This window comes from Mustela lutreola, chromosome 9 (assembly GCF_030435805.1).
Source record: "Mustela lutreola isolate mMusLut2 chromosome 9, mMusLut2.pri, whole genome shotgun sequence".
NCBI lineage: Eukaryota > Metazoa > Chordata > Mammalia > Carnivora > Mustelidae > Mustela > Mustela lutreola.
In genome coordinates this window covers 141,800,329-141,822,918 of record NC_081298.1, presented here as the reverse complement: position 1 = coordinate 141,822,918, position 22,590 = coordinate 141,800,329, and the positions used below count along the sequence as shown (strand labels likewise).

The 22,590-nt window shown below is 45.3% G+C and overlaps 1 protein-coding gene across 1 annotated transcript in view; it reads left to right on the top strand.

Annotated features, from left to right (window-relative positions):
- The window catches only part of RNF144A (ring finger protein 144A), a 107,083-nt gene that overhangs the window by 9,126 nt on the left and 75,367 nt on the right, over nt 1-22,590 (top strand). Inside the window, exon 2 of the mRNA XM_059132743.1 lies at nt 13,213-13,410. The gene's annotated coding sequence lies outside the window, so the exon portion shown is untranslated. The remainder of the gene's footprint in view (nt 1-13,212; nt 13,411-22,590) is intronic.

Here is a 22,590-nt window from a genome sequence, read left to right as displayed (position 1 = left end):
CATGTTGATGTGATGTTATTTATTTAAATAAAATGTTACTAACCTTAATTTCTCTTGCTTATTTTTACTTTTTAAAAAAATGGAGCAGGGGGCCCCTGGGTGGCGCTGTCCTTGAAGCTTCTGACTCTTCATTTTGGCTCAGGTCATGATCTCAGGGTCCTGAGATCGAGCCCTGTGTCTGGTCCCTTGCGTACTGGGGAGTCGGCTTGGGCTTCTCTCTCTCCCTCTGCTCCTCCCCCTGCTTTCTCTCTCTCTCTCTCAAATAAATAAATCTTAAAAAAAAAAAAAAGTGCCAGAAAATGTAAAATCACAGATACATTGTATCTCCTCGCTGTATCTATTTCCTTGCCGTAGCACTGGTCTAGAGGGACTGGTCCCCACATGTTTCTTTGGGGGTTCACTGGGCTTTCGAGCCTCCGCACCCCTGGGTAGAAGCCTCGGCGGGGGTCACCCACTGGCGGCCGCTCAGTAGCGCGTCTGGTGCTGCTCCGGCCGTGTTCTCGGTGTCACGCCCCCCGGGTGTCCAGAGCTGAGGCCTGATGCTTGAGGTTCCCGCCCATCCCTACACCCCCCTCCGCGCCCTGTGTTACTCGGCGTCGACTCTTCAAGGGACTGAGCTCAATTCGGTATCAATTCAGTTAGAAATCTCCTTGGACTGTGCTTTCTTCAGTGTATGAGGTGAGGAGGTCGGTTTGGACAAACAGCATCTTGATCTTTGAGATTTGCCTTGACTCTGACCTTGGCACCGAGTGCATCGCTATAGGCCCGCCGCATCCCCCCTCCCCCAGCTGCCCCTGTGTGTCTCCCAGCCGCCCCCTCCCCCACCGTTGATTTTTCCCCTGTGGGAAATGGGATCACGTAAAGTGCGCCACTGCATGCCCCGCACCTTCAGGCCCAGGGAAGGCTGTTGGACGGGGGCCTTCATCCGTGAACCCCTGCTTTCATAGCTGCTTCGTGTTTCTCCAGCATCTTGGAAGCCTGTGTCTTTTGCTGGCCGGTTCCATTCTCTGGCCAGTTGTCCCTGGCCGGCTGCATTTCCGGCTGTCACCTGACATGCCCCCATGGTCCAGGGCATCCCAGGGTACCCGTGCCCCCACATCACCTGTTTTCTCCCACATCCTGCTTCCTTCTCTGCCAGGCACCCTGCCAGTCTCCCTCTGCCACTTCCTGGGAGCTCCGCGTGGCCCCTCAGACCTCATGGAGTCCCTGAGCTGCTCTGGCATTTTGTGGATGACGTGGTTGGAGAGAGCATCCTTTTACTCACCAGACACAGCAGGCCCTGAGCCTCTGGCCTATGAGCTTTGCAAAACAAAATATTTTTAAATCTTGGAAGCCAGTATTAGCTCCAGAGTGTTAAAAAAAAAAAATACCCCCCAAAACCCAGAGAACTGATGTCGACACATGTGTCCTATTATGTCAACAAAATATAACTGCCATTTAGTCAAGAGAAACTCAAGGCACAATTTTATAGAAATAACATTTAACCTGAAAAGACGGCATTGTTTACCGGGAAGTAAAACCTCTCTGACCGAAGTACTGTCCTCCACGCTCTCCTGGGCCATAGAGCAGAGGCTGAGATGTCCACGTCTGTTTGTCACGCTTTCTTAGGGTGCATTGTGGCAGTCTGGGGTCCTGGAGGAAGGACACATCTTCCTCCTGTCCCCAACACAGGACCTGGTACCCACTGCTTCAGGGTGTTAAACATTTAACTCAACGCAATCCTTTTAAAAAAATAAATAAATACAGGACTTTCAGATCTGCCTGAAGTGTTATGTGTTCTTCTTTCTGAAGCATCCCCACAGGGTGGTTTTTAAACCCGATGACATCTATAAGCTGATCCCAAATGGTAAACGCCTTAAATGAGCTGCTGACAAGAATAAGCATCTGGAAGCTGCAAACGTGGCTTGTATGATGTTAGTTTAAATTGTGTATGGCTCTCTCCTTGTACCGGCCCTCTGTACGTTATCAATACCATTCTGTTTATCTCCAGCCAGTCTGGTTACAATGTAACTACCATGACACCATCATAAGTACCTTGGTTAGTAAGAAAGATTTTTCTCGGTAAACACGACATTGTTATTTGAAAGGATTTCTAAGAGAAATTAGGTAAAAGGAACATTGGCTAATAGGACGCTAATCTGATGAAGGCTCCAGCAGAACAGGAAGTGGTCGAGGGTAAATCAAGTTGGCTCCGCAGAAGGAAAACGTCTGTAGGCCTGACCGGGGCCAGCTGAGGGGGAGGATGGCTTAAGGACAGATGGATCAATGCTGGATTTTTATTTGCAGCCACAAATCCTGCTGACAGTTGAGCTTTGGGGAATCTAGCTCAAGGATATGATATTCAATGTAGGGAAAAAGAAGGAAATAGCATTTAAATAAGCATTGAACGAATGCTTCTGTGTGTGTGTGTGTGTGAGTGTGTGTTTGTGAGTGTGTGAGTGTGTGGAAAATGGAAAAACATCTACACAGTCCCAAATGGAAAACATCTAAGTATGGTTAAGTAAATATCCTGCTCTAATTAGATAAGATTTTTGGAGATTGTGGACATGGGAAAATGTTTATATCATCAAGCGAAAACAACTGTGAGACCCAGTTGTCATATGCCAAGTGGTTCAAACCTAGAAAATATGCTGAGGAAAAGGGATCCTAAGTCCCAAGGATTGTGGCAATTAATGTTTTTGATTTTTTTTTTTTTTTAATAGAGAGGGACAGAGAGAGTGAGGGACTCCTAAGCAGGCTGCAGGCCCAGCATGGAGCCCGACATGGGGTTCAGTCCCTAGACCCCGAGGCTGTAACCTGAGCTGAGATCCAAAGTCAGACGTTTAACTGACTGAGCCACCCTGGTGCCCCTACTTTTTTTTTTTTTTTAATTGCAGTTATATTTTACAGTGAACTAAATGATTTTCGTTCTAAAATTCAATTAATTATAAATTTTGCCCACTGACACACACACATTTTATTATTTATATAATCAGGTCATGATCCTGTGTATATGCATGCACAACGAAGCTATCTTCCAGCAGATAAATGAACCATGTCTGCAGCGGCTGATGGCTGCTGGGGGCTGGAAGAGGAATGGGTAACGAACACGGAGAAGGCTCCTGTTACTGATAAATAACACAAGCCATCCAAACTGCCACATTTTTCCTGCAGGGCCCTCTTTCAGGGCACTTTTATGTCCCAGCTCTGCTCATCTGACCACGGGCAGTTAACGTCAGGAGCATGACGGACCGCGGGGCCAGCAGAGCACCTTACCGCCGAGCACCTTACCGCCGAGCAGGTGTGGTCCCAGCTTGAGGGCAGGGTTGCAAGACTGCAGGGCTGGGGGCTCCAAATCCTGCTCCAGGCTTCAGATCCCACTAGGTCTTCTGCAAACCTTGAGACTGTCTGTAAATTTCTCCTTTTGTTCATCTAAAGAGAGGGAACAGTACTCAGATTCCTTCCTTTTCGGGACTGAATAGATCGTGAATAAGAAAACTTAGAGAAACGGTGGAAGGCCTAACCAAAAGGCAGATTCACAAGTAACCCTTCGACATTTCACGGGAGTGAGACGTGAGTGAGTGGGGAATGCTGCCTGCTGTACCCCAGTTCCCTCTGGAAAACACATCCTGGTCGAATAAAATATTGCCCTCTGGTCTTCGAAAACCAAAACCATCAGACCTATCAAGATGTCTACTCTTGAACTTTTCAGCTAAAATGAGGACAACCTAAGTGAAATAGTGCCATATTTCCTCTTTTTGCTATCTTTCCTCTTTTAATTGTTGTTTTGCTGTATGTTTTCGGTGATGATGCCCAAAAATGTGACATTGCCGGTAGGCACAGGACATCTGGACCCATCTTACCCATCTTACTCTTACGATTTTAGCCTGACTGGATGTTTATCAGTTTTATGGATCTTCTGAAGAACCAGCCCAGGGGTTTTGTTGTTTTTCTCTATTGTTTTCCTGTTTATGATTTCATTGATTTCTGCACCAGTATTTTACTGTGTCTCTCTTTTTTTTTTTTTTTTTTTCCTGCTTGCTTTGGGCTTAAATTGGCTTTTCTAACTCTCATTTCCTAAAGAGGCAGCTTGGAGGGCTTACTTTAGATCTTTCTGCTTTTCTAATCTATGCATTTAATGTTATAAATTTCCGTATAAGTGCTGCTTTTGGTATATTGTACTCATTTGGTAACTTTTATTTTTATTTTCATTCACTTAAAATGTTTGTTTTTTTATTTAATTAATTTATTTATTTACTTATTTTTTTTTGGAGACTTCTTCCTTGCACCAAATGTTATCTAAAAGATATTTGGGGATGTTCCAATTTTCTGTCAGTGACTTGTAATTTAGGACCATTGAGATGTGAAAGCATAGCTTAATGATTTTGATTTTATTTATTTATTTTTGTTTATTTGTTAAGGTGGGCTTAATGGCCTAGAACATTCCCTGTTAGCTAGAGGAAAGTATATTCTGTTATTCTTAGTTGGAATAATCTATGTGTCAGATAAATCAAGTTGTTTGTTGGTGCTGCTTTGCTCAGCTGTGTCTTGACTGATTGCCTGCCTGCTGGATCTGTCAGTTCCTGAACGGAGTGGTGTGTCCCATAGGACTGTGGATTTGTGTATTTCTTCCTTGCAGGTCTGCCAGGTTGTGCTTCTGTATTTGGATACTCTGTTGTTAGTTGCATATACATTTAGTGTTACTATGTCTTAGAGAACCGACCCCTGTATCCTTATGTAATGTCTCTCTTGATCTGCAGTGATTTGCCTTGTTCGGAAGTTAGTGTTGTCTGAAATTAACGTAGCTACTCTGGTTCATGGATTAGCATTGGCATGCTGTATCCTTCTCCAGCTCTCACTTTTAAATGGAGCCTTTTTATTTACTGTGGACTTCCTTAAACAACATAGTTGAGTCTGGCTTATTTATTCACCTTGAAAATCCCCTCTTTTAACTTTAATCCAACATTTTTGAACTGTTTACATTTAAAGTGATTCTGATATAGTTGAATTAATATCCATAGTGCTCATAATTGTTTAAGTTTTTATTTATCTATTTATTTATTTATTTATAATATTTTATTTATTTTGACACAGAGAGAGAGAGTACAAGTAGGCAGAGTGGCAGGCAGAGGGAGAGGAGAGGGAGAAATGCGATGCGGGGCTCGATCCCAGGACCCCGGGATCATGACCTGAGCTGAATGCAGTTGCTTAACAGACTTAGCCACCCAGGCAGGCGTCCCTACGATTTTATTTTTATGTGTTTATTTATCTTAAGATTTTATTTTATTTTTCCTTAGACCTTTTTTTATCTATTTGAGAGAGAGAGAGAGAGAGAGAGAATGAGGAGGGAAGTGAGGCAGAGAGGAAGGGAGAAGCAGACTTACCGCTGAGCAGGGACCCTGACTCTGGGTTCGATCCCAGAACTCTACACCCAAAGTGGAACTCGAACGTTCAACTCTGAGATCAAGAGTCACATGTTCTACCGCTGACTGAGTCAGGTACCGTAAAGATTTTATCTTTAAGTAAAGAGTCACAAATTCCATCCCCTGAGCCAGCCAGGTGTCCCATAATTGGTTTTGGTCGTTACATCTGGTCTTTTTTCTCCTTCTTTCACTGACTTCTTTGCTTCTTAATATTGTATATAAATCCTTTTCATCTCCCCTGTTAACATAGCAGTTACACATTTTTGGTAGTTTCTAACATTTTTCTAACTTTCTAACATTTTTGGTGGTTGCCCCAGAGTTTGCAATATATGTTTGTTAAGTAAACTGAGCACACTTTCAAATAATACTATATCACTTGATATGTAATGATGTTATCTTTAGACAGTATTGTGGGGTCTTCTCTCTGTTCCCTTATGACTTTGCTCATTTCTCTTATCCATATGCTATAATTACCCAATACATTGCTATTGTTAGTGTTTAAACAATTTTCTTTTAGATCAATTAAAAATAAGAAAAATAAAGTATTTATTTCATTTTTCTAAGTTTATTTATTTATTCATTCATTTATTTATAATGATCTCTATAATCAACATGGGGCTTGAACCCCATGACCTTGAGATCGAAAGTCCCATTCTCTTCCTACTTGGGGGCAGCCAAGTGCCCCCAAAATATTTTATTTTAACTTCATTTATTCCTTCTTTCTTTTCCTGTGTTTACGTTGATCTGCATTTTTGACAAATCGCTTTTCTTCTCTCTGAATAACTTTTAATATTTCTTGCAGTACAGAACAGCTGGTAACACACTGCCTCAGTTTTTGCTTATCTGAGAGTGTTTTTCTATCTCAGTTTTGAAGGATAGTTTTGCTGGAAATAGAATTTTAGGTTGGTATTTTTCTTTCAGTTTTTAACTATTTCACTTTGCTCTCTTCTTGCTTGCATGGTTTCTGAAGGGAAATCAGACCTGATTCTTTTTCTTGCTCCTGTCTTGGTACAGTGTTCTACCCTCCACCTCCCCCTGCTCTGGCTTTTTTAAAGAATTGCACTGTCTTCAATTTTTCCAACTCACCACTGTATGAGTAGGTGTACTTTTTCTTTTTCTTTTGTTATTTATTCTGATTTATGTTCTCTGAGCTTCCTGAATCCACAGTTTGATGTCTGTCATTGATTTTGGAACATTCTCAACCATGATTCTCACTTCAAAAAAAAAAAAAAATCCCCCTCTTCTCTCTTATTCTAGCATTCCCATTATGCATATGTTATGTATTTTGAAATTATCCTACAGTTCTTGGATGTTCTGTTCTGTTGGTCTTTTAGTTTGGGAACTTTCTGTTGAACTCTCTTCAGGCTCACTGCTTTTTCCATCAGGTGTGCTCAGTATTCTGGTGAGCCTGACAAAAGCATTCTTCATTCCTTTTTTTTTTTTTTTTTTTTTTAAGATTATTTATTTATTTATTTGACAGACAGAGATCACAAGTAGGCAGAGAGAGAGAGAAAGGGAATCAGGCTCCCCGCCAAGCAGAAAGCCTGATGTGGGGCTCGATCCCAGGACCCTGAGATCATCACCTGAGCTGAAGGCAGAGGCTTTAACCCACTGAGCCACCCAGGGGCCCCTCCCACCCTGCATTTTATACCCATGTGTGCTCTTCTTCCTTGCTCTTGTCCACTTATGAGCCCTGTGGAGGCCTCGCCATAGTAGTGGACATAGGCTCTCTCTATAGCATGAAGCAGGCCAATTCTGTGCATGTAGGCTTTGACTTTCTAACCTGTAAGTAAAATGTAATGAGCCCTCCAGTCCCTTCCAGCTTTGGCTCCAATGTTTTCTTCTTGATGACTTACAATAGCTTGCAGGATATTCACTAGCCATTGTGTGTTCAGAATTTTCAGTCTACTGATAACCTTTGCCCTAGTAAGCAGAAAATGATTATCTGGATAATCTTTGCATGGATTGTTTCATTTCTCTATCATCTATGGGCCATGATATAATTGGTTTACAGATATTAGGCCTTCAAATATTTTTGAAAAAAAATTACAATGAGTGACTTGGATAGAATATTTCCAGGAAATATTCGATGTAACTGATAGTCTTTAAAAGTGAAGTACAAAAGAAGCCACACACAAAAGGTGACTTAGTGTGTTATCCTGTTTCTATGAAATATCCAGAATAGGTAAAACCATAGAGACGGAATGTAGATTGCTGTTTTTCAGGAACTGGGTGGTGGGGGGTGGGGTGGGCAATCCCGGTTTAATGAGTGATGTGTTTTGTTTTGGGGAGATGGAAGTGTTTTGGAACTAGAGGTGCTGATTGCTCATTGTGAATGTAATCCATGCCACTGAATCGTTTACTTTAAAATGGTTAATTTTATGTCATGTGAATTTCACGTCAATAAAAAATATATATTACATTAAAAATTAAAAAATCTAGCAGTACAAAAACTTTCACAGTGCGATGCAATTCTTTCTGCTGCCGCAGGCCTTTAGCCTCTAATCAGTTTCTTCCATATACTTGCCCACCTGCCCCCTTACCTCCCTTTGTAAGTGGGAAATACTGCATATTGCTTTTTTCTACTTGATCTGGAGATTTTTTTCCCCCTTATCAGCACATAAAATCTACCTTCAAACTATAGAGTCAAAGGGATTACTTTCGAAGTTCTTTAAAGTTGGTGTATGTTTTATCTCACCATTTCAATCTTTCCCCGCTCCCCTTCGGTAATACTTCTGCTTTAACAAGCTTCTTGTTTTGTGCCTAATTCAGTATCCAGTTGGGTAAATCAGTCAGCTCTTTGTGTGAGCAGGTTTAAAGCTAAGAATCAGCTTCATTTTTTTATGAGTCATTTCTCAGAATCAGGAGTGATGGTGGAATTAGCCAAATGCCTTTTATCACAGCAAGAGAATTAAAAAAACAACTCATTTAATTAATTGATAGTCAATGAGCCAATGAATTTGTTCCATAGCTAATTTCACAAATGTCTTCATTACTGGAGAAAGCATTTCATTTTCCCCCAGAGAAGACAAATGTGGAACAACTAACTGCAGGACAGCTCTAAAGGGAAGCCCGTGGGGCCCTCTGTCCCCCAGCGTGCATGACCATTAGTGTACAACGCCTGTAGACAGAGATTGCTTTCTTGACTCCGGACAAGACCTCTATTCATATTAAAGTCAAACGAATCGCATATGTGAAAACCTCCACTTATCATGGCTGCTCAGGCTGAAATGCATAGAACTGTGTTGACTTGGGGAATAGAAACTTGCACATTGGGCAGTAGCTAAAAGAAGTCCTCAATGTGGAAACTGAAAGATTGGGGGAGAAGTGGGGAGCTTTATCTTCATGAGCAAAGTTCTGTGCTGGTGCCTGGTCATCATTAGACACCAAATCTAAAAGTGCGTTCATCATGGAGAGGAGAGAGACACGGAGGAGGAGGAGTCTTCACTAACCAGTCCTAGTTTAGATGTGACAACAGGCCCCACACTGAGGATTTACTTCAGAGACCTGAGAATGCAAAGCAAGGGGGCATTTTTGTGGGATTTTAATTCAGAATTGCAATATTTTGCACTTAATGTGATCTTTTGTGAGACCAAACAAAAAAAATTTTTTTCCTCAGTGTGTATTATTTCATGGGCAATATACTACATCAAAAATCTTTAGCTCAAAAAAAAAATCTTTATCTCTAAAACCTTAGAGTTATAAATGCAGAAATTTAAAAAAAAAAGTTCAGTTGGGAATAAAATGAAAAGTAAAATTCCCTTTAGTCTAAAATGATCAGTGGGTTTTCCCTTTTCCTAAATTCTTCTAGAAAAATTATGTGTGAATATATTACTTAAATTTATGTTCACATATTGGATTGTTGTATAAACGGTCTTGTACTATGTCTTTTTATTTGCTGTTATGTCCTAGACATCTCTTCATTCCAACCCATGCAGGGCTGGCTCATTCTGGACTCGCGTGGATGACACCAAGTTATTTATTCACTTTGTCCCTCTTGCTGGACATTTAAGTAGCTTTTCAGTGTTTCCTCTTTCAAAGAATGCTACCAAGACTATGTTTTTACATACATAGGAGATATTTTTGACGGTCTATCTGTAGAATAAATAGGGTGGCACGTGTGGGCCAAAGGTGTGCGTTTTAAAATATATATATTTAAAGATTTATGTATTTATTTGAGAGAGAGAGAGAGAGAGTGTGAGCAGGGGGATGGGCAGCAGGAGAGAATCTCAAGCAGACTTCATGCCCAGGGAAGAGCCCGATGTGGGGCTCAATTCCACGACCCTGAGGTCATGAGTCAGAGCTGAAATGAAGTCAGAGCCTTAACCAAATGAGCCATCAAGTGCCCCGGCATGTTTTATATTTGGATCTATTTCCAAGTCATTTTAAAAATGGCACCCATTATTATACTCCTAAAACAATAAATGAAATTTCCTATTATACCACACTCAACAGTATTGACTTTTATCCAGCCGTGTTGAATTTTCAATCATTGCTGGTCTGATGGCATCTTTTTTCTTCTTTAGTTTGGAGGTTTACTTTGAAAGGCCTTTTTTTTTTTTTGTAATCTCCACTCCCAACACAGGGCTCGAACTCACGACCCTGACATCAAGCCCATCGAGAGTCGCATGCTTCTCTGACTGAGCCAGCCAGGCGCCCCACATTCCATCCATTTTTATGTCACTCCTACCCGGGATCTCAGTGGCTGGAGGAGGGCAGAAAAGGTTGATAGCCGAGCGAGTACCACTGGGCTTGGGCTCCACCGCCATCTGTGCATTCCTGGCGCTCTGCAGAGCTGCGCGCTAACAATAGCGGGGCTTGTGGGGAAATGTCAGGACAGGGACTGACCGCTCACATGCCCTGCGGCTTCAGAGGCCGGCCAGTGCTAAGAGCAGCGCCTGGTACCCAGGCTGGCGGGCCGTGGCTGCAGGCCGCCGCCGCCGCTCTTACTCCACATGGATGGAAAAGGCCCGGCGGGAAACGCTGCCACACTTTAGCTCCAGCCCGGTTGTTGGGCTGGGGCGGCGCGGGAGTGGGCAGCTCCCTGGCCCTGGGGCTCCGGAAAGGAGGGGTCAAGGGTCTTTGCAACCTGCCAACAGCCTGAAAGCCACACAGGCTCCCGGCACACCCCTCTGTGTCCAGAGCTCTGCAGGTGGCTTCCCTTTATACATCTTTTTAAAAGGCAGCTAGAAAAGTCTCCTGTGGCCCGTGCGCCAGCTGAGCAGAGAGCTTCTCTTTCCTGCTCAAGATGCTAATTCTGAGCCCAGCTCTTCTTCCCTGGGGGAAGTGGCGCAAGCAGCCAGTCAGAGACTGTATTGTATTGTGTTTTGTTGGAAGGGTCTGAATTTATTGCCAAGTAAAGGCAGAGAATAAATTTGCAAAAAATGCGGTCAGGATTTCTGGAGTCAGCATCTTGATGTGTCAGGACCAAAGAGGGGCCCCTTTCCACAGGTGAAGAGGCTGGGCCTGTGCCAGGCGATGCCGGGGGCAGGTGGAACCCCCTCCCTCACCTTCCCGGGGAGGCTTCCCAGCCAGGAGCTGGGTCCTGAGCGATGCAGGGCTCAGGCTGCGCGTGAGAACGCTTGTCCTTTTAGCCACAGAGCAGTGAGGAAGGAGTAGCTGTGGGTCTAGGCACCGGGGCGTGTCTCATGTCTCGTCACATTTAAACATTTGCTGCTCTCCGATGCCCCTCTTTGAAGTGACCAGAAAGACGGAATTGATTTTGTTCTTTACTCCCTGAGCAGACATGCCTAAAAATAAGCCAAGTTCAGACGTTGGTGTTACGTTCCTGAGCAGGCACCGCACTTGAGAGGAGCGTAGGAGACCAGGGGCGACCTTGCCTTACTCCAGCTTCTTCCCGTTGATGTTTGCTTGTTTGTTTCTAAGTGTATTTATTTCAGCAATCTTTACACCCGATGTGGGAACCGAACTCATGGCCCCAAGATGAACAGCCAAATGTTCTACCAACTGAGTCCCCCAGGCGCCCCTGCTGTTTCTTTTTTATTAATAGTTTCACGAGGTACAACTGACCATTTTTAAAGTACAGCTGACCCTCAGGCAACACGGGTTTGAAACGCGTGGTCCACTTATACACAGATTTCGTTTAATAAATCCAGTACAGTTCTGTCAACGTACTTTCTCTTCCTTAATGATTTTCTTAACATGTCCTTTCCTTTACGTTACTTTATTATAAGAACACAGTATACAGTACCTCTAACGTACAGAATATGTGTGAATCAAATGGTGAAAATTTTATGTGCTTATTGGACATTTCAATATCTTCCTTAGGGAAATGTCTCTTCAGACTTTTTGCCCATTTTTTTATTTGAGTTATTTGTCTCTTCGTTACTCTTGCGTTGAGTTGGTCCTTTATGTAATCTGGATAGATACTAGGTCCCTGTCAGTTGGAGGTTTTGTATGTATTTTCTTCCCTTTTGTGAGTTGTTTTTTTTAACTTTATCAATGATGCTTTTTTGACTCCTGAAATTTTAAAATTTCTTTTCTTCTCTCTCTCTCTTTTTTTAAATTGTGTGTGCTTTTGACAACATACCTAAGACACTGGTGCCTAATGTAAGGCCACAAGGATTTAACTCCTATGTTTTCTTTGAAGAGTTTTATGATTTTCACTCTTACATTGAGGTCAGGCCTATTGTGGGTTAATTTTTTGTGAGAGGTATAAAGTTTGTCTTGTGATTCATTCCAGGTGCCGAAAAGACCGTCACTTACCCTTTAAAATGCCATGACATTCTTGTCAACAACCAGTTACCCGTTGATGTATGGGTTTATTTCTAGACTGTCAGTTCTAATCCCGTGATCTGTGTGTCTGTCCCTATGCCAAGGCCACACCATCTTGATTATTTTGGCCTTTTTTTTTTTTTTTTTTTTAACGTCAGGAAGTATGGCTCCAACTTTCCTTCTCTTTCAAGGATCTTTTGGCTATTCAAAGTCTCTTGCATTCCCATATGAATTTTAGAATCAGCTTGTCAATTTTAAACTAACAACAAAAAAAGAGAACCTGGGATTTGAGTGGACAGGACACTGAATCCAAAGATCAGATCAGGGAGTGTTGCTGTCTTAACAACATTGTCGTCTGACCCTCGTGCACAGGATGTCTTTCCATTTATTTAGGTCTTTGAATTCTTTTTTTTTTTTAATTGTAAAGATTTTATTTATTTATTTGACTGACAGAGATCACAAGCAGGCAGAGAGGCAGGCAGAGAGAGAGGAGGAAGCAGGCCTCCTGCTGAGCAGAGAGCCCGATGCGGGGCTTAACCCCAGGACCCTAAGATCATGACCTGAGCTGAAAGCAGAGGCTTTAACCCACTGAGCCACCCAAGTGCCCCTCCATTATTCATTTTTTAAAATATGTTTTTGGATTACTTTCTGAGCGGTTGCCTTAGGGATTACAATGAACATCATCTTGTCTTATTCTTCGCTTTTCCTCGGACCTGAGTCTGTCCCTGTAGGAATCCAATCGGGAGAACTCTGGTAGCTGTGACTGGAAAGGGAGTGGCCAGAAGGCTCAAGCTGAGGGATAGTTTATTATCTGAGAATGATCTGTGTGGGTGGACTTATCTGTTCACTTCTGGGTGGAATTGGGCTGCTTACCCCACAGACCTGTCCGTGAACCACGATCCTTCTCGCATGTTTGATTCCGGACAGCATTTGGTGGGTCCGTCCGTCGCCGTCCCTCCTGGCTTGGAGTTGCGAGAGGCCGGGGCTGGCGTGGCTGGGAGTCAGCCTGGTGGGTCTTGCTTCCTCCTCCTGCAACCGGTTCTCTGAGCTCCTGTGCTCTCCTCTTGTTCCCCAGGTTCCCAGCCCTTGGCTGAGTCTGGTACGCTCCTGGTCCCCAGGTCTGGAGGGACCCTGGTGACTGAGACCACCTCCCACGGCTCCGCATGGACATCCCGTCATGAAGGGAGGAACCAGCTGAATGCGCGGAAGCCCGTCGGGGCCCCGGGATTTTGGCCGAAGACAGCTCCTCCCCTCCCCTCAGGACTTCTCGGAGGTAATTTTGAAATTGGAAAATGAAGGCTTAAAAACCTTCGTTTATGTCTTAGCAGAATCTCGGCCACCGGGGAGACTGTAACCCTGCCTGGGTAGATTTTTCTGTACCTCTTAAGCTACATCATGTAAGCAATTTCCTACTATACTGCTCCTGAATTAATTTTAAGGATGTTTCTCAACATATTATGTTCAGCTGTTATAGTAATGAATATTTTATGAAGATTTCCACATGGGTCTCATTTACTGCTTTTAACAAGCTGTGAGGTAGAGCTTGCTGGTCTTGTCTGGTAGATCGGGAAACAGGTCTGGAAAATGTGGCTGGGGTCTCACTGATTTATTCATTCACGGAGAACCAGAGGGCTGTGCTCCCGGGCCCTGTTCTAACTCGGGACCCACAGTGAACACAACAGATGCAAACCGCCGCTCTCCCGGGGATCCTAGTTTAGTGGGGGTGTGAGTGGAGGACGGAGTGGGCTGGGGACCGGGACAGACCACAGACAGCTGACAGCGTGAAGAAGGAAATTACATGTTTTGTTACAAGGCCTGCGTGTCGTGGAAAAAACTAAGAGCAGACCAAATTTAGGAGGGCGGGGTAGCTTGCAGTTTTAAAGGGCGTGGTTAGAAAGGTGTCATTAAAAAGTGGACATTTGGGGATGCCTGGGTGGCTCAGTTGGTTAAGCAGCTGCCTTCGGCTCAGGTCATGATCCCAGCATCCTGGGATCGAGTCCCACATCGGGCTCCTTGCTCCGCAGGGAGCCTGCTTCTCCCTCTGACTCTGCCTTCCACTCTGTCTGCCTGTGCTCACTCTCGCTCTCTCTTTGACAAATAAATAAATAAAATCTTTAAAAAAAAAAAAGTGGACATTTGAACATGGATTTAAGGAGTGGTGCTAACTAACTGCTTGGCGTCTGGGACAAGAGCACTGCAGTTAGAAGAAAAGGTGGTTGCAGAGGTTCCCTTGCGTCTTGGAGGAACACCAAGGAGGCAGGGTGGCTGGAGGGGAACCAGCCGAGGGAAGCGAGTTGGGGTGGGGGCTGGTCAGGAGGTGTCTGTCTAGCACTGCAGACATCGGGGAATTCTAGGTTTGATGATGGGAAATCAGTGCAGGGTATTAAACAGAAGAGAGACAAGCTCTGCATTCCATTTTATCTTCATTTTTATTTTAAGATTTTATTTATTTGTCTGACAGAGAGAGCAGAAGCAGGGTGAGTGGCAGAGGAGGGGGGACGAGGGGCGTGACCCCAGGACCCTGGGATCATGACCTGAGCCAAATGCAGACACTTAACTGACTGAGCCACCCCAGGGGCCCCTGCATCCATTTTGATAGACTCATTTGGCCTCTGTATTGATACAGGATGTAGGGGTGGAGGCGGAGGGTAGATGAAGAGACCATGTAAAGGTCAGTAGAGACATCTGTTACAGTAATTCAGACAAGAGATAAGGGTGGCTTGTCCTGCTGGTAGCAGTGGAAGTAGTGAAAAGTGGTCATATTCTGGCTAGTTTGAAGATAGAGTCCCTAAAATGTCCCAGGAGAAAGGGTGTGGGGTGCGAGAGGAAGGGTCACAGCTAAGTACGTCAGGGATTTCAGCTGCTGCAACTAGACTGAGTTGTCCCCCACTGAGACAGGAAGTCTGCGGAGAGAGAAAGCTGGGCTACAGGAGGGTCGGAAGCTCGGGCTGAGACACGGAGAGGCTGTAGGACAGATGGTGAGTGGACAGTTCTGTACATTCCCCTAGTGAGGTCTGTGAAGGGAGCTGGGGCGCAGTGGGAGTCTTGGGCCTGTGGATGGTCTTTCAAGGAGCACCATCAGATGAGATCCCAGGGAAAGGCGCGGTGTGAGGACTCTGGGCCCTGGGACATTTCTAGCTCTATGAAGAGCGAGAGAGAAGGAAGAGGCAGCAAAGGAGACCGAGCAGGAGCCGCCAGAGATGTTGGAAGCCACGTGAGATCATCGCAGAAGCAGGGAGTCAGAAGCTACGGTCTGGCGACATGAGGGCGGAGAGTTCTCTTGGGTTAGCGCCGGGCAGGTCATTGGTGGCTTTGGGAAGAACAGAAAAATGGCAGGTGGGTCTGGTGACTTTGGGAACCAGAAGTGCCATTGGAGTGAATTCCGAGGGAAGGATGGAGGGGAGGAGTTGGAGACATACTGTTGCCAACCGTCTTGAGAAGCTTTGCCACAAAGGGAGCAGAATATGGGGTGGTGTCTGGTGTAAATAAGGCTGAGAGCATTGATTTTGGGTGGGAAGCAGTAACTTTATACTTACAGGCTGGCGGCAAGTTGGTAGAGAGTGGAAGATGGATAATGTGGGACGGGGGGCTGTGGCAGGCATTTCTTGAGCGGGCGAGAGGTGCCTCTGTGTACAAGCAGTTCTTGCTTCAAGAAACGTGCAGGTAAGTGGGGGAGGGTAGGCTAGTGACAGATGTGTGGGGACCCAGGTGTGGTGCTCACTCGGCAGTTTTCTTCTGATTGCTTCTATTTTCCTTGCGAAATAGGAAGCGAGGTGGCCAGTGGAGGCAGCCATGGTGGAGGAGGGGTTGTGATTTTGGGGAGACCGGGGAAGGAATGACAAGTCCTCTAGAAAGAGCGGTCACGTGGTAGCATTGGGAGTGCCCCTGAAGCAAAACCTCTATTAGGGAGATTGTGTGTTTTCTTAGCTCAGCTGGGGAGCAGAGGCACCCAGTAGGTCAAGAATCAAATTCTTGTTTGGCCGAGCAGAGGGTGCAGAGTGAGTGGGTCACCTGAGTCGACCGTGTCTGCAGGAGGGAGTCAGGCCTGCGGAGCTGCAGATGGTGAGGCAGGGGGGTGGGAGGAAGAGCCTGGGCTGGACTGGACGGACGAGGGGTGGAGGGGGCACAGAGGAGGGTCACTGGTGGAACTGGGTGAGGGACACCGGAGCTGGGCTGCAGCTGTGCAGGGAGCCAGGGATCTGGGGCCTTGGCAGGTGCCTAAACTCCAGTATTCCTTCCTGCTGAGGCCCGGCTTCCGCTGCCTGACTTCCCAGGGCCTACCCCTGCCATCCCGCAAACCCTGATGGGCAAGCCCATGTAGCTGACTGGCCCCTGGAGTGGGGCTGGGAGCACACGGCCAGCAGCACGGTGCTTCGTGCAGCAGAGGAAGGTGTGGGCAGGTGGGCAGGACCTCAGCACCCTGGAAAGAAAGAGGAAATGTGGACGTTGACATTGGCGGCTGCTTCTTGCCATTCCTCACGTGCCTTGGAGGCTGTGTGCTTGCCAACCTTTTGCTTTTTAACCTAAACTTAAACTTTCTCCAGTGGTGGCATCTTTCTGAGCAGTGCGTGTACCGCGCGGAGATGGAGAGCGGGTCTGCAGGGGCGAGGGAGGCAGGGAAGCTCCCTAGAGAAAATGCGCTGGGGCCGGGTGGCCTGGCCCGTGTTCCTGCCCCCACCCACCTCCCAGGACGTTCTGTTTGCCAGTCTGTCTCCAACAAATTCCAGGAGCGGTGAAATGGCTTCAGAATCACAAAAGAGCCACGTTGAAGAGGCCAAAATACCAGAACATGACATTCCAGCCCAAGCAGAGAGCTATTTTTAAATGTTTAGGATTTAGAAAGAGAAACAGTCTTCATGGAATACGAACCACCCCCCACCCCAGTTCACACTTTGGGGATTGAAGTAGCTAAATCTGAAAGATAATTCTGGTTTGCTTTTCTCGTCAAGGGGAGAATGTCATTGGTGAAAAAAGATGTCTTGGGCTGAGCAGCTGCGGCCCGGCCTTGGCCGTGACCCAGCACCAGGAAGGGCGCACCCTGAGGCCCCCCGTTACCTCTGCTCTGGGCTAGTGAAGCTTTAGGGCAAAGGTCCTTTGAAACACTAACTAGCAGCAAAAACATCAGTAGTGCTCTCGGTTTCAGAGTGGCTGCGGGGGTTAAACGGGCGGTATTTTTAGAAATGAGAACAGTTAGAGATGCTGTTGTGAGTTTCCATGGCTGAAGGCTCTGTTCAGATAAATCCTAACAAGCACATTTTCCGTGTGTAACTCCATTGCAGTTTCTTTTTATTTATTTTTGTGTCTTTTCTGTTTGTGGGAGAGCTTTGGGCAGCTTTGGTCTCTGGGCTGCTCTGCCGGCCGGCCGGTGTGAGGCTGGCCGTGGCCTGCACAAGCACCGGGTTTCTATCTGCCGGGTTGGAGGGTACAAGGGCAGAGAGAGAGAGAGAGGGAGAGAGAACACAGCCCTGGGACTGCGGGCCTCTCTGGATGGGTCAGCCGCTCACCTCCGTGGGCATCGGTCACGTGCAAGGCCGTGCGTGGGGCTGGGAGGGACCAGGGAGGCAGGTGTTTCGCTTTAATGTTTCTCTTTGACTGATGTTGACAAGCTGGCCGAGTAGAGCTCCGGTTTCCAAAACAGAGGTGATGAGGGGTGGGTGCTGAGGGCGGGAAGATGCCTGGAACTGAGACCCTGTGCGCGGCTCTGGGGCGGGGACGGGGACAGAGAGAGAGGACAGAGGTCTCAGCAGCCACCTGTGCTGGACCCTGCATATTGGGAGTCAGAATCAATCCGTGGCTGATGGAGAGCCACTAAAATTTGAGATAAAGATAGGATTAAAAAGAAAAAAAGTGTTCTGGGCAGATTCGTTGGGGGCCATTGTGCTTCCGATATGAAGAGAAGATTGGAAGCAGCGAAAAGAGTCAGACAGGAAAGTTGGATCACATGACCTAACAAAATCAAGGGACGTCCCCCCGATTTTAAAAGTGTAGTAGTTTCAGGGCGCCTGGGTGGCTCAGTGGGTTAAGCCTCTGCCTTCAGCAAGCCGCGCATCAGAGCCTGCTTCCCCCTCTCTCTACCTGCCTCTCTGCCTACTTGTGATCTCCCTGTCAAATAAATAAATAAAATCTTTAAATAAATAAATAAATAAATATATATATTTATCATAGACTCCTGCATATACAAAGTTACCAAAGAAATCTCATACCGTCTCCTGTACTTGGAGTTGCATAAATAACTTAGGACCTTAGCTACATTTAACATTGTTTGATTAAATATCAATGAGGAAACCATTAGTATCGGGTCATCATAATTTATTGTCAAATGGATGACATAATTCAATTACCTCAACTCATTTTCATTCTGACTTTACTGATTTTAATAATTGATTTTACAAGTGTGTTCCATAATTTATTTCTCGTATTTTAAAAAGTGTCTATCTATCTATCAACACATTTATTTGAATTTAATACGAAGGTGATAGAAAAGGCATCTCACTGGCTGACTGGTTTGGCAGTGAAAAGGATCTTTGTCTCTTAAGATATTAGAACAAACTAAACATGCAAGTAATAAGCACAAACATATAATTGAAGCATTGTTATAATAGAGTCATGCACTGAGATATTTTACATGGAAAGGCACATTAAAATTTATATTTTTTTCAAATTCTTTCTGGGTATGTTGGTTGAAACAAGGTGCCCCAGGAGAAAAAGTAACGAGCACGATTAAAGCGTTTCTGCGGCCTTAGTCCACTGTATTGATGTACTTCCCAGAAATTGGGCCTTGCATGACTGATGTCGGGGTAATTCGTTTTCTCACAGATCAGGTGGCTTCCCGAGGTTTTCTTTTGTAGGAAGATCCAGTGATTAAGTTATTGGTGGATCACTAAAGCTAGTTTTTATTTGATTATTATGTGATTTTTGGCATATATATGGAAGTTTCATTTTTTTAGACACATGATCCGTTCCCATCTATGTACTTAGGAACAACATGACCTTGAACTGGTGCTTTATGGGAGTCCTGTGAGGAAGCACGCCCAGAGAGGGGGGCGGCCACAGGTACCACAATCCCAGGCATTATTTGCAGTTTGGGACCATGGATGGGCAGGGATGGTGTGTAGGCAAGGAGGGGTGCCAGTGGGGCTTTGGGGATTTATCCCTGGAAGTGTAGGCCATGCAAGATGGCCACCCAGTACCGTGCAGTTTTGTTCTGGGTCCTCTTTGTGCAGCACCGTGGTGTGAGCTGGAGAGAGCACCAGAGAATATAATCTTCTCAACCCCCCAGCAAGGAGCTCAAAGACAATGTGGGGTTTTGAAAAATCGGAATGGGGAACATTTTGTGATTTTTCCACTGTATGGGTAAGTGAATGTGAGGTTCAACCAGAAACAGGGTGTTTTGTGTATAAATTGTTTCAAGATGGGGAAAAATCATATTTCATAATCTTTGAAGAGGGTGCTAACCTAGAGAAAACATTTCACAACATTCTTTCTTCTGTAAAGGACTCAAGATGTTTTCTATAGAACAGAGAATAAATCAAAAGTGCACGTTCTGAGCAAGATTCTTGTTCCGTTAGCGGACAGGACATGAAGGATGTCCTCTATACTAAGGATCATGACATCACAGATGTTAAGAGCTGATGCCAGTGTTGAATCTGGACCTCTGTAGCCCAGAGCTGCATCTCTAGTGATGGAGATGGAGGTGGGGGAGGGCGTGGGTATCTTCCAAGATTTCCATTCAGAGATCTGGCCAGCGGCTCAGCTAGACTATCCTGTTCTCTTGAGTTCAGAGCTGGCGAGTCAACAGTAGGCTTTCTGAATCCATCCAGGATCTGTCTTTGCTCTTAACCTCAGACTTTGCACTTTGAAAGTTTGCCAGCTAAGCTGGTTCCTTAATTTTTAAATAAGTACACACACATAGTAAAATCATGAAAATAAAACTACAGAGAAGATAATAAATACCAATTTAAATGGTCTCTTTGATTTCCCCAGAGAAAACCAGTATAATTTTTGTTTTTTGTTTACTCATCTAGAAAAATGTAGTACTAATGAAAAGATACTCTTTTGATCTTTATTTTATCTTTTAACGACTGATTTATTAACTTTAAAGAGAGCGCATAAGCACGCATGTGGCAGGGGTGGGGTGAGGAGGGGCAGAGGGAGATGGAATGACAGAATCGCAAGCAGACTCCTTGCCGAGTGCAGAGCCTAAAGACACCGGGCTGCACCCCGGACCCTGAGATCATGACCTGAGCTGAGATGGAGAGTCAGCTGCTTCACCAACTGAGCCACCCAAGCGCCCCAAAAGATACCCTTTTAAATGTAAACCGGGTAAGCCGTTGGAACCCTTCCAAAGAGGGCTTTTAAGGAAGTGTCGAGTAGGATGTGATACACAGATGTCCTCGCGTGTGCGAGTTACGGAGCACGTGTAGGGAATGTCCTGGGTCCTATGCAAAGATGTCAATACCGTGGCATCCTATGAACGCTCCTCCCCGCTCTGTCCACCCTTGCCCCCCAAACCCCCGCCCCCCACCTTCTAACACTCCCTTGCGAGCCTGGGCGGTGTGTATCTCGCTAAACCCTGTAGAATCTGACTCTGAGAAGCGGGCTCCGGCTGTGAGGAGACCTGTGTGTGCTCAGTGCTGTTTCTGCGGGCGTGCTTCTCTGTGGATGAGTTTATCCAACCTCCCATTCTGGGTACTCGACAGTATCGACACTCGGCAATCCATGCGTCTTTCTGCCAGGGGGCGTTGGGTGATTTCACTGTCTGGCCTAGAACATTCGGCTGTTGATATTCGGGCCCAGGTCTTTGCATTGTTTTCTTGATTATTTAGTTAGGAGGAGCGTCTGGGCCTGAAGAAAGGCTCATTCATGACCAACTTCAGGAGAAAACGCAGTGATTTGCGAAGTGACTTTACTGGTTTGTGTCATCGTCAACACTGAATAGGTTTCTTGGAAGACCCCTGCCTGTCATATCCCATCGCTCGTGTTCATGGGCTCCTTAAATTCTGCCCAGCTCACAGTCGAGCGAGCGGAAGGTGCCCGGAGCACAGAGCTTTCTGCACACTTAATCACCACCTGTTTCCTCGTTGTAAAAAGACCGTTTCTCTCTTTGGCCTCATTTTCTGTGGATTGGGTATGCTCTTCTCATTGAGAACATCCTGAATATATTCTGAAGAGTAATGTACGTCTCATGCGTTAAACTACTACCTCCCCGTTTGCGCCATCTATTTTTTACAAGGTGTGTCTTTTGATAAATAGACGTTCTGGATTTTAGCATATTTGATAAAGTGCCAACCTTGCCCGTTTATCACTGGGACCTTTCATTTAAGACGCTTTTCTGTATCTTGAGGTCGGAAGTTACTTCTGTATTTTCCTTTGCCAGTTTTAACATTACGTGGAGTTAATTTTGGTGTGTGATGTAGGAATCCAATATGATCTTTATCCATAGGAGAAATAATTTACTGAGAACCATTTATTGCGTAATAATGATCTGAAATACGCATTCTGTCGTGCATTCTGGTTTCCATATGTGCGTGGGTTTCTTCCCGGGTCTTCTGTATTTACGTGTTCCTGCATTTCCCCACCTCTGTATCAGTGCAGCATGATCTTTTTTTTTTTTTTTTTAAGATTTTATTTATATTTACTTATTTGTCAGAAAGAGAGAGAAAGCACACAAGCGGGCAGAGAGACAGGCCGAGGCAGAGAGAGAGGCAGGCAGGTTCCCTGCCGAGCAAGGAGCCCGATGCAGGACTCGATCCCAGGACTCTGGGATTATGACCTGAGCCGAAGGCAGCGGCTTAACCCACTGAGCCACCCAGGCGTCCTGCAGCATGCTCTTTTTAAAAATTATTTTATTTTACTTATTTACTTGAGACACAGAGGGACAGAGTGTGTGTATGAATGGGGGGAGGGGCAGAGGAAGAAGCAGACACCCCCCCACCCCCGCGCTGAGCTGGGAGCCTGAGGCGGGGCTTGATCCCATGACTTTGAAATCATGACCTGAGCCGAAGGCACATGCTTAACTGACCAAGTCACCCAGGGGCCCCATCATTCTCTTAATTACTGTAGCCTCTACTGAGACTCGAGATTTGGCACCCTCACCTTTTTTCCTCTTACTGAGTGATGTTTGGCTGTACTTAGACCTTTGCCGTTCTGTAGAAATTTTAAAGTTAATTTATGAAACAAGAGGACAGCCATTGTTAACGTAAAACCTTTTGGGTGTTGCTTGAATTGCATTAGTTCTGTATGTCAGTTTATAAAGAATTTAGGTTTTTTTTTTTTTTTCATACTGAGTCTTATTCATGAACATTGTATCTATCACTGTCTTTCCATTTGTCTTCACAAATGTATTTTTGGTAGTTTTATGCTTCTCTGTAGCTAGGTCTTCCGTCTTCTGTGTTCTGCTAGGTACATACATTTTGTCCTAGGCTCCTTAGTCTAGGCTGCTTTTCCATCTTTG